Source organism: Oryzias latipes, chromosome 13 (genome assembly GCF_053564925.1).
Source record: "Oryzias latipes strain Hd-rR chromosome 13, Olatipes_Hd-rR_3.1".
Lineage (NCBI taxonomy): Eukaryota > Metazoa > Chordata > Actinopteri > Beloniformes > Adrianichthyidae > Oryzias > Oryzias latipes.
The window spans coordinates 1,441,192-1,454,965 of NC_136249.1; positions in this window are offsets into that span (position 1 = coordinate 1,441,192).

Below are 13,774 nucleotides of genomic sequence, written 5' to 3' on the forward strand. Positions count from 1 at the left end.
ACACACAGATCCATGAATGTCTCTGTTTTCCTGGTCTGAGCTGGAATCTGGATCAGAACTGGACGGATGGATAGATCTGATATTGATCACCATTTCTGTTGCACCGCTAATGTTAGCTTGGCGTTTTGAGGGACTGTAAGCTAATGGGAGAGAGTAAACAAAGAGATAATGGGAAATAACCAGAAGCTTATTCTGTGCCAACAGTCCTGCCCACAACTCAGGGGGGGGAATTTCTGATGAACCACTGCTGTCCTGAGAAACTAAGTCCTAGAAAACTACACGGGTTTTTTGATTTTGGCTAAAAACAGCAAAATTATAATTAAAAGACCGTAAATGTTGAAAATAGATCAAAAGATGATTCAAGTGGGACTTTGAAATTGAACTGTGAGATACTTGAAGCCAGTCAATAAAGCTTCATAGTTTTGTTTGTAGTTCACCTTTCTGCATATCTTTTCAGGGGTCACCACAGTGAATTAGCTTTCACTTATTTGCACAGCTGGTTTGGCAGAGAGTTCTACGTCGGATGTTCTCCCTGACACAACCCTGTATTTTCTCCAGACTGGGGACTGGAACCAGGAAACTTGCAAATCATTTTAGTGATGAAACACATTGGCAGCAGGCCATTCATCAATTCAAGACACCTTTTGTTAGTGAAACTCCCCCCAAAGAAGCATGGTGGGCCCTTCACCTAAACGGTGTGTAATCCTTCAGCCTCTAAATCCAGCTCTTCCCAAAATGAATGAAAAGGCAACGTCAAGTAATAAATACAGAAACAATGTTGAAGATATTTCATCCATTTAGACCAAAATCTAATTTTCAGAATCATTTTGAAAAATCTTGGTTTCTTTTTTTTTCTTTTTGAGTAAGAGCAGATGCCTTTTGGAGATTGAGACATTTTTTACACTGTTCTACTAGGTCTGAATATGGTTTTTCCAGGTGTTTTACTTATGGAAAGTGTGAATCTGAACTCTGTCGCAGACCAGGCTGGTGAACCCTGATCCACCTGAATAAAATGATTCCAGTTAGTCACCATGGATTAAAAACACTAAGAAACAAAAGTAGTACCACAAAACATCCTTCTGAATGTGACTGTGGTCCATTTGGGTTTTGAGGTTGATTACGATAGCTTTTGCTTTGCTAAAATATTGAACTTTCTCAAATATTGAGATGAACACCACATTCAATCAAACTGATTATGCAGTCTCTCGAGCAGATGGTAATTACTCTGATCTGGGAAAATAATTAACTGTTTCATTTCACAGTTTAATGCAATATAAAGCATGGATCAATAGAAGCTTTCAAGTTGCTAAACTGCTACTAAAGTGGCATCCATAAGTGAAATTTATAATTCATAGGATTTACAGCTTCGGAATATTCTGGAAAAGGACGTTATTGACTCAATGCCACTGCAAAGTGTGAATTGCATAGGGCTGAATTACGTAATGCCTCTTTACCGCTCTAGATTCCAGAGGAAGCATTTTTCACACAACTTTAAACACTTTGGAATGTATTTGTTGATGTATTGTTTGGATACAGCTGTTTACTACGAAGCTCTGCATGTTGTTCTCCAACTAATCTAAGGGTTACATGAAGTTTGGAGCTCTAGCTGCCTCTGGATTTACTCAGTGGCTTCTGTGCACTAAGCTCCTCAGCATCTGGTGACATGCTGTCGGTTTCTGTGCCGGACACCTTGTAGCTACGTCTGCGATTGTTGTTCAAGACTTAGTCACATGGACCAGAGTGGGTCAACCCCCATTCGGGTGCTGCAGGTTTTTGGGTTGTCTGGGCCTTAAGGTGAGTACAGGTGTGTCTTGAGGCTTGTCCAGCCACCTCAATAGACGTCATGAAAAGGGAACATAACATTGTTGCTTGTATGGTAAGTGTACTAAAAGGATTTGTTAGGATAATGTAAGTTACACGCACTTGTGACGGACGGCTGCAGCTGTCGTATGGTCGTATTCTTTCCTTTCCTTCCTTTATTTTTAAATCATTTTTCAAATTTTTTCTTTTCTTTTAAAGTAAATTTTACGTTGATTTCAATGATGTATTGTGATTTTAATGCATTTTTCTGTTTTGTGAAGCACCTTGAATTACTTTGTGTACGAATTGTGCTATACAAATAAACTTGCCTTGCCTTGCCTTCCCTAAACACAGCACTCCAGTCGTCACTGAGGTGTGTGCACTGTCTCCTTATTGCCCGCACACAGATGCTGCACACAAGCACGGGGTAAGTGCCCGTAGGATGACAACACAAACCAAACTGATTGTCTAATTTCCTCATTTCAAATAGCAGGGCTGCAACCAAGGGACACACAAGGGGGGCAAAAGGAGCGAGCACCTTTAAGGCAATCTAAATGATCATAAATCGCCAGGAAAAGCGGCTTAAAGAACAACATTTTGGCCATCAAAAAAGCCAGTTTTTACGCATGTTTTCAAAGTAGCACGTAAATTACACTGTCTTGTGTTGTCCCAAGACGGGCATAAAAAGCTGTTTTTCCTGGCGATTTATGGTACTTTTCGCTTGCCATGCATGTTTCACTTGAACAGCACTAACAAGCTGTGGGTTCAGTCTGCAGAGTTTGGGGGGGTGAAAAAAGAAAAAATCCCTACAACGCGCCTCTGTCTCACCTGCCTCACCCATACTCACACTTGCATGTTGTTTGAGTGCTCCCTTTTGCTCGCAGGAGGTCCGAAGAAAAAATGTGCGTGAACATTTACGCCTTAGGGGCTCATCGAGTGGTCTATGACTCTGATATTTCCTCTGGGCCACCTGTGTGCTCCGTACAGATTGGCCCATTTTTTGCCCGGAGACAGCCTGTATCCATAAGGGCAGTTGGGACAAAGGCATTAGATGGAGAGAAGCAGACCACTGGCCTTTTTATCAATCTAAAGAAACTGTCCCCTTTTTTGGGTCTTTTCTAACAAAATGACAGAGCATGTACATAAAACAAGATATCTGCAGGTCAATCACCAAAGAAATAACCATCATTAAACACCTTCTTTTGGTTGCTTAGTGAATCGCCACTGCAGGCTGTCGTTTCCAACAAGCTTTGATAAAGTTCCTCGCTTTCAGAACCAAAGGTCAGCGGATCTGTAAGAAGTGATGAGATTCTCACATGATTACGCACTGCAGGCGCTCTCAGGCAATTACGGCAAAAAGGCAGATGCGTTTAATCAGCCGCATTTTTTGCGGTCAATTAATTTCCAGTTAGATGTTAAAGGAAATGTCAAAACTCAAGCGTTACAAATGTAAACATGTAACAGGCAAGTGTAATTTGAAAATGTCCACCCATTCAATCAGGGCTTGCATTTCATGGGTTTGGAAATTCCCTGTTTGTGTCTAGTTTTAAAAAAAAAGCCATCTTAGAAGACAGACAAATCTGATTATTTTGTGACATAACTGCTGGAATATTTATGGTCTCCAACATATTGTTCTGCAGCCGAGGGGAAGCAACTCCAACTGAAGGTACCCTAATGCAATGCATATCTGCAGAAGATGCTTTGAAAGGAAGTAAAATTTCAGAACATTGCACAAATATCTTCATTTTACTCTTGAATTCTCTTCTCTTATTGGATAACTTACCTTTCTGCACATGCAGGAAGTCTGCACACGTGCAAAGTGGGATTTTGCTTTGGCAACAGCTCAGCTGGTTTGAGGGTCGGCCAAAATAACACAACCCGCTTTGGTCTGGATGCTGTTTGTAAGGAGGTTATATTTCTTTGCAAGTATTTGTTCAACTGTACCCAAAGATTTTCAGCCTGCAAACGCTGCCAAGAGTGGAAAGAAAATGAAGATTTGTGCAACCCAATCGCTCACTGAAGAAGACGTTCATCGTCCTCTAAATAATCCCAACATCATTTTTTAAGTGCATAAATATTTTGCAGATGGCATTCCCTGAATGGGGAGTTAAGACAAATAATTGTTGTGCAGGAATGCACTGACAAACTCCTCTTTCTCCAGTAAAAACATGCTTTCCTGTCTGACCCTGGTAAGCTGTTGCCATGGTAGTTCAGATGATGCAGGAATGATAATTGTTTCACTGTGCCAGCGAGTAAATTATTAAAACTAGAGGGCAAATGACGGCTGACTGACAAACCAAGAGATTTAGATAAAATGAGGACTTTAATTTCTGTTTTTGCGTGTTTTAACCATTGTGCTACCCCCCCCCCCCCCCTTCCATTGACGTGTTCTCCCTACCATGACAAAGGTGGATAAAGGTGGAAAGATTTCATGTAATCCACGGACACCAGTGAAGATCACAAATCATTGAAGAAAAAAGGTTCAGAGCTCTGTCTAGTGGGTCTAGATGACCCAACTCCCAATGTTAAAGTGCCTAGGATAGCACAAGGGTTAAAGGTATTTTAAGGAGTTTTGGAGCTTAGACTTTGAGCAATTGAAGGAGCCTTGAAGACTGAGGCCTGGAGCCAGGTATCAAGATAAGGCAAGATTAGACTTTATTTATCCCAAGATGGGGAATTTCTTTTGTTTGCAGCAGAAAAAAGACATCCAAATAGCAAAAGTGATATTCAGGAAAAGGGAAAGTGACCTTCAGGTTTAACAGTGCAACATTATAAAAGAATAGAAGAACACCTGCAACCTGCACAATAAAGGAAATTAAACCAATTAAACAATAATACAAATACACACCAAAGCAACCGGTATGAGAACAAAAACAACTGAAAACAACAACTGCAACAATAAGTAAATAAATGAATGAATGAAAAACACAGTGTGGCACATAATGTGTCACTGCAGCACCGTGTTTTACAGTCTGATGGCTGTGGGGAGGAATCACCTTTGGTAGAGACTGTTGCTCTGGTGCTGAAGGAGCTGGTCAGCGCCTCTACAGTTTGGTGTAGGGGGTGGGAAGGGTCATCCATGATGGAAGTTAGCTAAGCTAACATCCTCCTGTCTGCCACCTCCTCCATGGACTCAAGTGAGCAGCCCAGGACAGAGCCGGCCTTCCTAACCAGTTTGTTAAGCCTCTTCAAGTATCTGCCTGCACTGCCCCCCGCCCAGCACACAATTCCATAAAGGACCACTGAGGCCACCACAGTGTCGTAAAAGGTCCTCAGCAGCAGTCTGCACACGCCAAAGGACCTCAGTCTCCTCAGCAGGTGAAGGCGACTCTGACCCCTCCTGTACAGAGCATCCGTGTTGTTGGACCAGTCCAGTCTGTTGTTCAGGTGAACACCCAGATATTTTTTTTTTTTTTTTTTTTTTTTTTTTTAACTTGTCCTGTCCAACAGCTAGGCAAACAGATGAGAGCTGAGGGCCTCTTGTGTTGGACATATTTTATTTTAACAAGAGGGGTTATTCATCTTCAGACAAACCAAAGGTATGTCTGAATAAACCCCTTCTGTAATTGAGGCCAAACTTTATTAATTTCAATCATGTTTGAAAATCTTTGGTGTTGGACCGGACGGAAAAAGAAAGGAGGGAAGAAGAGAGAGGGACGTAAGAGAGGGGGGGGGGTAGGAGGGTGATAATCGGAGGGGAAAGGGGGTAAGACCATGAAGCAGCATAGAGCAGACAGGCTTACTGGTTGTTTATCGTTACGGTACGGTTCAAATGTAGTACAAAAAGGGCGGGGCCTGTTCCCACACACTCAAATATTATCAACACACCTGCTAGCCGCAAAAATGTCCACATGTCAACATGCACACAAAACAGATAGTGTTCACGAACGCATACCTATGCCTTTAAACCAACTAGTGTGAAATCTTTCATTCATTCAATCATGCAAACTATTAGTGCAAAGGTGAGCCAACACCTGTGCTCAGGTGAGTGTTTATGTTCTTCTAAAATGGATGGTGGAATGTGAAAAGAAGGAGGAGGAGCGCCCAGCCACCCCCACACCCATACCCCCGCCGCAGCAGCAGCGGCAGCCGGAATTCCCCCAACGCCACACGGGAACAGGCAGGGAACAACCGCCCCCCGGGCGACCAAGACCGCCACCCAGGCCAGGGCCAGCCGGACCGCCGCGAGGCCCCCAGAGCCAGAGAGCAGGGAGGCGCAGAGGGAAAGAGAGCGCCGCCCCAGCCCAGCCAGGAAAGCAGCCCCCCGCCGCGCCGGAAGAGCCCAACGCAGGGCCCCACCGGAGAGGGACGCCCACAGCCCCAGACGAGCACCCCACCACCACCCAGGAGTTCCGGGCATCCCCCCGCCCCGACCCCAGGTACGAGCCAGGACCCCCCAAGGGAGACCCGCTCCGCACTACAGGCAGCCACCCACCCGGCCCACGGTTGGTCCAGGTAGGAGCAAGGCAGGGGCCCGCCGCCCCCGCCCAGGAGGGGGGAACCCCGGGGAAAAAAGGGCGTCCCACAAGGGGTGTTATAAATATGGCCCGACCAGGCTCGGCCATGTTGGAAGTTTGGCGGGGCCCAGCGCCCAGGGGCAAGGACCAGGACTCACCCCCCAGGGACACGAACACCCCCGGCTCTGGTGTAATATGAACCCCCCCACCGCGCGGAGAGAGCACCGCCGGGCCCAGGGAGCCGGCACCCAAGGGACACGGCCGCCATCGCCAAGGGGCCCACACCCCCCACCAGGGAAGGGGTAGGGGACAGATGGACCCAGGTCCCACCTTCCTTGTAAAATGTGTGTGCGTGTATGGGTGCTTGAGAGGGTGTTTGTGTGCATGTGTGTGTGTTTATGTTTGAATGTATATATTGAAGGGGGAGGGGTGTGTGTACTAAGGGGGGTGCAGTTAAAATTGGCGAGTAGGGCACTAAGGGGACATCTCCTGATTACTCACAGTGATGTCCCCTCACCCTCCACACCAAGGGGCCCTGAATGTCTAAGGTGCGGTTAAAATTGGCGGGTAGGGTGCCAGGAGGACATCTGCTGCTTGCTTGCAGTGATGTCCAAGCACCCCCCCTACCAAGGACCCTACATGTCTAAGGTGCAAATAAAACCGAAAGAGGGGGGGCCCACTCCATACGGCAACCATAGGAGGGGGGCCACTCCCAAGTAGCCCCCCCCAAGGCGCATCGCAGGCTAGACCCCCCACCCCCTCACCCTAGTATGAGGTTATATAAGGAAGGGGGTAAGTTGGGGACAGCTGGTAGACTGTCCCCCGGTGGTCAAACAGCCGTCCCCCAGCCCACCCCCAGCAAAGGGGCCAGGGCCACCCAGCCCAGGGGCCCACCCCCGGAGGCGCCGACACCCTAGGCCCGGCACCACCCGCCCCACACAGAGAGAGAGGAGCCAGAAAGCGTCGCCCCCCCCCCCCCCCCCCCCCCGGAGCAAGCCCAGGCCCCCACCCCCAGACAGCCGGCCCTAGAAGAGCTCTGGTCAGGCCTCGACGGGACCGAGGAGGCCAACCGGCCGAGGCAACCACTGATGCCTCAGCGGAGACCCTGACCCGTTAGCCCCCCCGACCCGTACTAATAATGGGCCCCCCCTCCCCCCCAGAACGCCCCCCCACAGGACAGGGCCGACAAGCCCCCCACCCCACCCCACCCCAGACCCCGCAGCCGAAGCGGGTGACACCCAGAGCGACCGGGGGCCCCGAGAGGGTTGTCCCGTCCCGTCCCAGAGCCAGGGAAGGGCCGATCCCAGCCCCAGGTGCAGATGGGCAGCCCATCCGGCGCCGCTGGGCCCCCCCCACCCGAGCAGGGCCCCCCGCCAACCCCCCCCAGCACAGGCAAAGGGACCACCCCCCCAAGCCAAGCCAGACCACCACCCCACCCCCCCACCACGCACCCCCACACCCAAGCCCAGAGGACCACGCAGCGCCCCAGCCCGCCCCACCCAGGCACCGGACCCGACCCCCCGACCAACGGAGCCCCCCACCGCCCCCGCCAGGCACCGGAAGCCCCGACCCCCACCCCAAACCACGGCAGAAGGGCAAGGAGCAGCGACGACCAAGCCCCCCACCCCCTAAGTCATGGAGTCAACCACAGGAGACCAGAGAGACTGAATTCTTTCAAAGTTACTTGAGCTTTGGGCTGACATTCTTTCCAAGCTGATATGATCAAACAGCAGATTTCTGTGTTGACTTATGTTTATATTTTTCTTGTTTTTCCAATTTATTAAAATAGTTTTTTTGGCAATACAAAGAGTTATGAAAATGTTAGATGCTAATCCTTCTTCTATATCGATGGCACTCATGTCACCAAGCACACAAAGTGACGGTGAGGCAGTGATTGAAAACTTAAGCCAGACTGATAAATCGGCACATACCTGCTGCCAGAGAGCCTGGACAGGTGTGCAGAACCACAGTGCGTGCATGTAGCTGTCGGGTAGATTATTATCACAGTGCTCGCAAATGTCTGAGTTACTGAGACCCATCTTGAACATCCTTTGTCCAGTGTAGTAAATTCTGTGAAGAGTTTTGAGATGGATTAGCTGCAGATTTGGACTTTTTGTCAGTTTAAAGGTGTTTAGACAGAGTTCTGACCAGAAGCTTTCATCTGTGCTGATGCTCAAATCTGCATCCCATTTTTTTGTTGGAAGGGCAATATTGTTATCTAAATTACATAAAAGTTTGTATATTTTGGAGAGAGTTCTATTCATTGAAAAATTAATCAGAGTGGTAACTACATCTGGTAGCTTTAAATCGTCGTCTTTAATTTTATACTTTTTAGTAATACTTGATTTAAGTTGCTGATATTCCAAGTTATTTATTCCATGTTTGTCTTGAAGTTCCTGGGGAGTTATGAATCTTCTATCAATAATTACGTGCTCTAGTTGTTTTATGCCCCCTGCTTGCCAAGCTGGGAAGTGAATCATTTTTTTGTTAATAAGGATGTCCGGGTTGTTCCAGATGGGTGTCATTTTGCACGGTTGAATTGATGATTTTGATATTTTGAGAAATTCCCACCAGGCTGTTAAGGTGGCATTTATATTAATACTTTTGAAACAATCCTGTTTTTTAACTGTTTGGCTAATAAATGGTAGCTGTGAAAGGTTGATCTTTCCACATAACGCCTGTTCCAAGTCTAACCATGAGTTGGTTTCTGGATTATTTTTTAACCATTTTAAGATGTATTGTAATCTATTTGCAAGAAAGTATTTGTGGAAATTAGGTAGTTCTAATCCTCCACAGCTTTTTGCAGATTTTAAAGTTTTTAGACTAATTCTTGCAGGTTTGTTGTTCCATAGAAAGCTTGATATGGATGAGTCTAATGTTTTGAACCATTTTAATGGCGGTCGTGTGGGAATCATTGAGAAGAGATAATTAACTTTGGGTAAGATTTTCATTTTAACCGTGGCTACCTTGCCCATAAGGGACAAAGGCAGGTTGGTCCAGCGTGTTAGATCGTCCTGTATGCTTTTCAGTAATGGGGTGTGGTTTAGCTGCACCAGTTCTGATAGTTTGGGGGAAAAGTAGATACCCAGATATTTGATATTTCCTGTTTTAACTGGAATTGTGAGTCTTTGTTCCATATTCCTGTTGAGTGGTAATAAAACAGACTTATTCCAGTTAATGGAATAGTCTGATATGGAGGAGAATTCATTTATGATCATTGCTGTTTCATTTACGGATTGTAAATTCCTTAAAAACAGTAATATGTCATCCGCATAAAGACTAATTTTGTGATGGCTGTGTTTGGTTTTTATTCCTATAATGCTCTCATTCTGTCTTATTGCTGCAGCTAGAGGCACAATGAATATAGCAAAAAGAGAAGGAGAGAGTGGGCAGCCCTGTCTGGTTCCTCTTCCAAGAAAAAACCTGTTTGAAGTCTGTTTATTAGTTCTAACTGATGCATTGGGGTTGTGATATAATATTTTGATCCAATTGATGAATGCTTCTCCAAAACCAAACTTATGGAGGGCGGCAATAAGGAACTTCCAATTTAGTCTGTCAAAGGCTTTTTCAGCATCCAGCGATAGTACCGTCATTTCCTGGTTTTCAATGGTGGCAAAGTCTATTATATTAACTAGTCTACGGACATTATCATCCGAGTGTCTGCCTTTGATGAATCCAGTTTGGTCGAAGTGAATTATGTGAGGAGTGATTTTTTCTATTCTCTGTGCTAGTGCTTTGCAGATAATTTTTACATCTGCATTGATTAGAGAAATAGGGCGATGGCTTGAAGGACTAATGGGATCTTTGTCTGGTTTTAGAAGAAGAATTATGTTGGCTGAGTTCATGTTAGGTGGCATTGATTGGCTCTCATTAATAGATGTGACCGTTTTATAAAATGTTGGTGCCAGTTGTTCCCAGAATTCTTTGTAAAACTCAGCAGGAAAGCCGTTAGGCCCTGGTGCTTTACCATTGGGCATAAGTAACAGAGCTTCATGAAGTTCAGACAGCGAGAGCGGAGAATCTAAGTTTGTGATTTGATCCTCATTTAGCCTGGGTAGGTTTACATTATTAAGAAATGAGTCAATACTTTGCTCTGACGGATTGATCTGCGGTGTGTACAAGTTTTTATAAAAGTTTTCAAATGCGTTATTAATTTTGACCGGGTCATGGGTGACATTTCCTGTTTGGTCCATAATAGAGGTGATTGATGATTTTTCTCTGTTAATTTTAAGCTGATTAGCCAGAAATTTGCCAGATTTATTAGAGTTTTCAAATCTTTCAAGTCGTAGCCTTTGTATTTGAAATTGTGTTCGTTTATTAATGATGTCATTTAACTGCAGCTTTAAATTTTTCAGATCTCCCAGAATGTGTTCCTGTGCAGAAGCAGCATAAGCAGTCTCCAGGGTTTTGATTTTATTTTCTAATTCTAATAAATCTGCTTTCTCTTTGCGTTTTTTGTGCGTTGAATAAGAAATGATTTTCCCTCTCATGACTGCCTTTGCTGCTTCCCAAAGAATGCACGGTGGGATGTCTGGAGTATTGTTGAAGTCTAAGAAGGTTGCCCACTCTTTTTTTAAAGAATTCAAGAAATTCCTGGTCTTTTAACAGAGACGTATTAAACCTCCAGGTTGTACCAGAGGGTGTGGATATTTCCCTAGAAATGTTTACAGAAACTGGTGCATGATCACTGATAATACTTGGATGGATATTGGAGCTTTGAATATTTTTTAAAAGAGAGTTACTGATTAATAAATAGTCTAAACGGGAGTGTGAATGGTGAACTGGAGAGAAAAAGGTGAACCCTTTAGTGCTTGGGTGACATGAGCGCCACGCGTCGCAGAGACCCAGATCATTCATGTACTGCTTTAGAATACTTGCAGACCGCCATGTGCGCTGATTTGCTGCTGTGCTGAGTCTGTCAAGTTCAGGGTCCAAAACAAGGTTGACGTCTCCTCCTATAATGATTGTGGAGTCAGAGTGAACTGAGAGTGAGGTGAAGAATCTGTGAAAGAAGGAAGAGTCGTCAACATTAGGACCATAAATACTCACTATACAAAAGTCCTTATTCTGAATGGATATATTAATGATTACAAATCTGCCTTCTGGGTCAGTAACTGTATCCTTATGAGTAAAATTAAGATTTTTATTAATTAAAACAGCAACTCCTCGTTGTTTGGAGTTTTAACTGGCAGAGTATATAACTGGAAATTGTAAGCAGCACATAAGGTGATTCAAAGAATCCGATAAATGGGTCTCCTGCAGTAGAGCTATATCTGCTTTTAGACCATCCAGGTGATTTAACACTTTCAGTCTCTTTGGCTCAGAGCCAAGTCCACGCACATTCCAGCTAACGATGTTAAGGCTGTTCATAACTGCTCTGACTGAAAAGGTGTAAAGCTAAGTAGTGCTTGTGTACCAGTCCGTGTGCGCGTGCCCGCATTGAGAAGCGCTGTGCACGTGAACGTTTTCTGGCTATGTGTGCTGCGTGTCGCGTGCGTCCTATGAGGGCTTGTGTGAGGTGATTGCAGTATGTCGGCGTGTGTGTGCGGGATCGCATGTGCACGCCCCTGTGTGCGCTTGTGTGTGCGCGCGCCCGCTCCGTGCATAAATAAATACTTACCGAGGATGAGTTGCTTCCAGGTGATTTACATATAATGAGGGGGGAGAGGGGGGGGGGGAGTAAAGGAAAGAAAAAAAGAGATAGAAGGGAAAACGAAAACAACAACAAAACAACAATAGAAACATGAGTGGGACTGAGGTGAAGAAGAAAAAAAAGACTGTTTTCCTGAGATCGAGGTGTGGATTATTGATGATCCGGTTTTCCATTCATTGAAGTAAGTTTAGCGGGTTTCTTCTGGGCAGCGCAGATGTTCTCAGCGCGGATCTGAAAGCCTTCAGCACAGCCAGGGGGGGATTTCCGGGTCCCGGAACAGCCGGTTTGTCAACGGCCACAATCGCTCTCGAACCAGCAGCAAGATGCTTCCTCCTCAGCGGGAACAGGATCTTCCTTCTACGGAGGATTTCTGCCGGGAACTGGTCATTAACGCTGTAATGCGTGCCTCTCAGTTCCCGTCCGCGGCCCTTCACCAACTCCTTCTGTTTGAAATGTTCGAATTTAGCCACAATAGGACGCGGGCGCTGGTGGTCGGACCTTCTTCCTCCGAGGCGGTGAACCCTGTGGAAAGAGATCTTCTGCACTTCTTCCTTGGGGAGCTTCAGGTGGACCTCCAAAAAGGACCTCACAGTGGCCTCTGGGTCTTCTCCTGCCTCCTCTGGAACCCCCGCGATCACTAGATTGTCCCTCATGCTCCTCGACTGAAGATCCAGGAGGGTTTCCTTGATGGATTGGTTCTCTTCGGAGAGATGGGCGGTGTCATTGCCCAGGATCTTGACGGTCTCTCTGAGGGCCTGGTTCTCCGCTGCGAGCTCCCGCACCTGCTGCTGGCTGAATTCCAGAGACTCCCGCAGACCTTGAAATTCTCTATGGAGGATCTCCAGCAGATTGAGGCGGCAATCAAAGCTGGAGAGCTTTTTATCAATCGAATCCAGGATGTCGCTCACTCCGCTGCCTGGAGAGGACACAGCCCCGGGAGAGTCCTCAGGCCGTTCACGCTTGGCGGAGGGGGTGGAGGTGGCGGTTCTGGGCTTCACCATGTTGCAGGTATTAAAACACTCGTCAATGAAATTCTCCAGGTCCTCCAGGCTGACAGAAGCTTAAAACTCTTAACAGGTTATGTTAGTTAGCAGGAAATATTTTAATATGGCGGAAAAATGAAACAAGATCGAAAATGTTTGTTCAAATGCTTACGCGCCGCCAAGTCGACTCACCACACTCGTCTCGCTGGGTCTCGATACTACAGCATCACACTCCTGATATTTAAATGTGTCCACGACCTCAATGTCTGAACCCTGGATGTTCACCGGTGACTGTGATGGTGAGGACCTCTTGAAGTCCAGGATCAGCTCCTTTGTCTTGCTGGTGTTAAGCAGCAGGTGGTTAACTTCACACCAGCTAACAAAGTCAGTGATGACCCCCCTGTACTCCTGCTCATCCCCCCTGATACACAGCCCACAATGGCACTGTCATCTGAGAACTTCTGCAGATGACAGTGGTGGGAGTTGTAGGTGAAGTCTGATGTGTACAGGGTGAACAGGAATGGGGAGAGCACAGTCCCTTGAGGTGCCCCCGTGCTGCAGACCACCACATCAGACACACAGTCACGCAGCCTCACAAACTGTGGCCTGTCTGTGAGGTAGTTGATGGTCCAGGCAGTGAGATGTTGGTCCACACCTGCAACCTCCAGCTTCCTCCTCAGCAGTGATGGCTGGATGGTGATGAAAGCACTGGAGAAATCCAAAAACATGACTCTCACAGGGCTCCCAGGGGACTCCAGGTGAGACAGGGTCCGCTGCTGCAGGTAGATGGCGTCATCCACCCCGATGCCTGGTCGATATGCAAACTGCAGCGGGTCCAGTGCTGAGCTTAATTGGGTGTGGAGCATGATCTTCTCTATGGC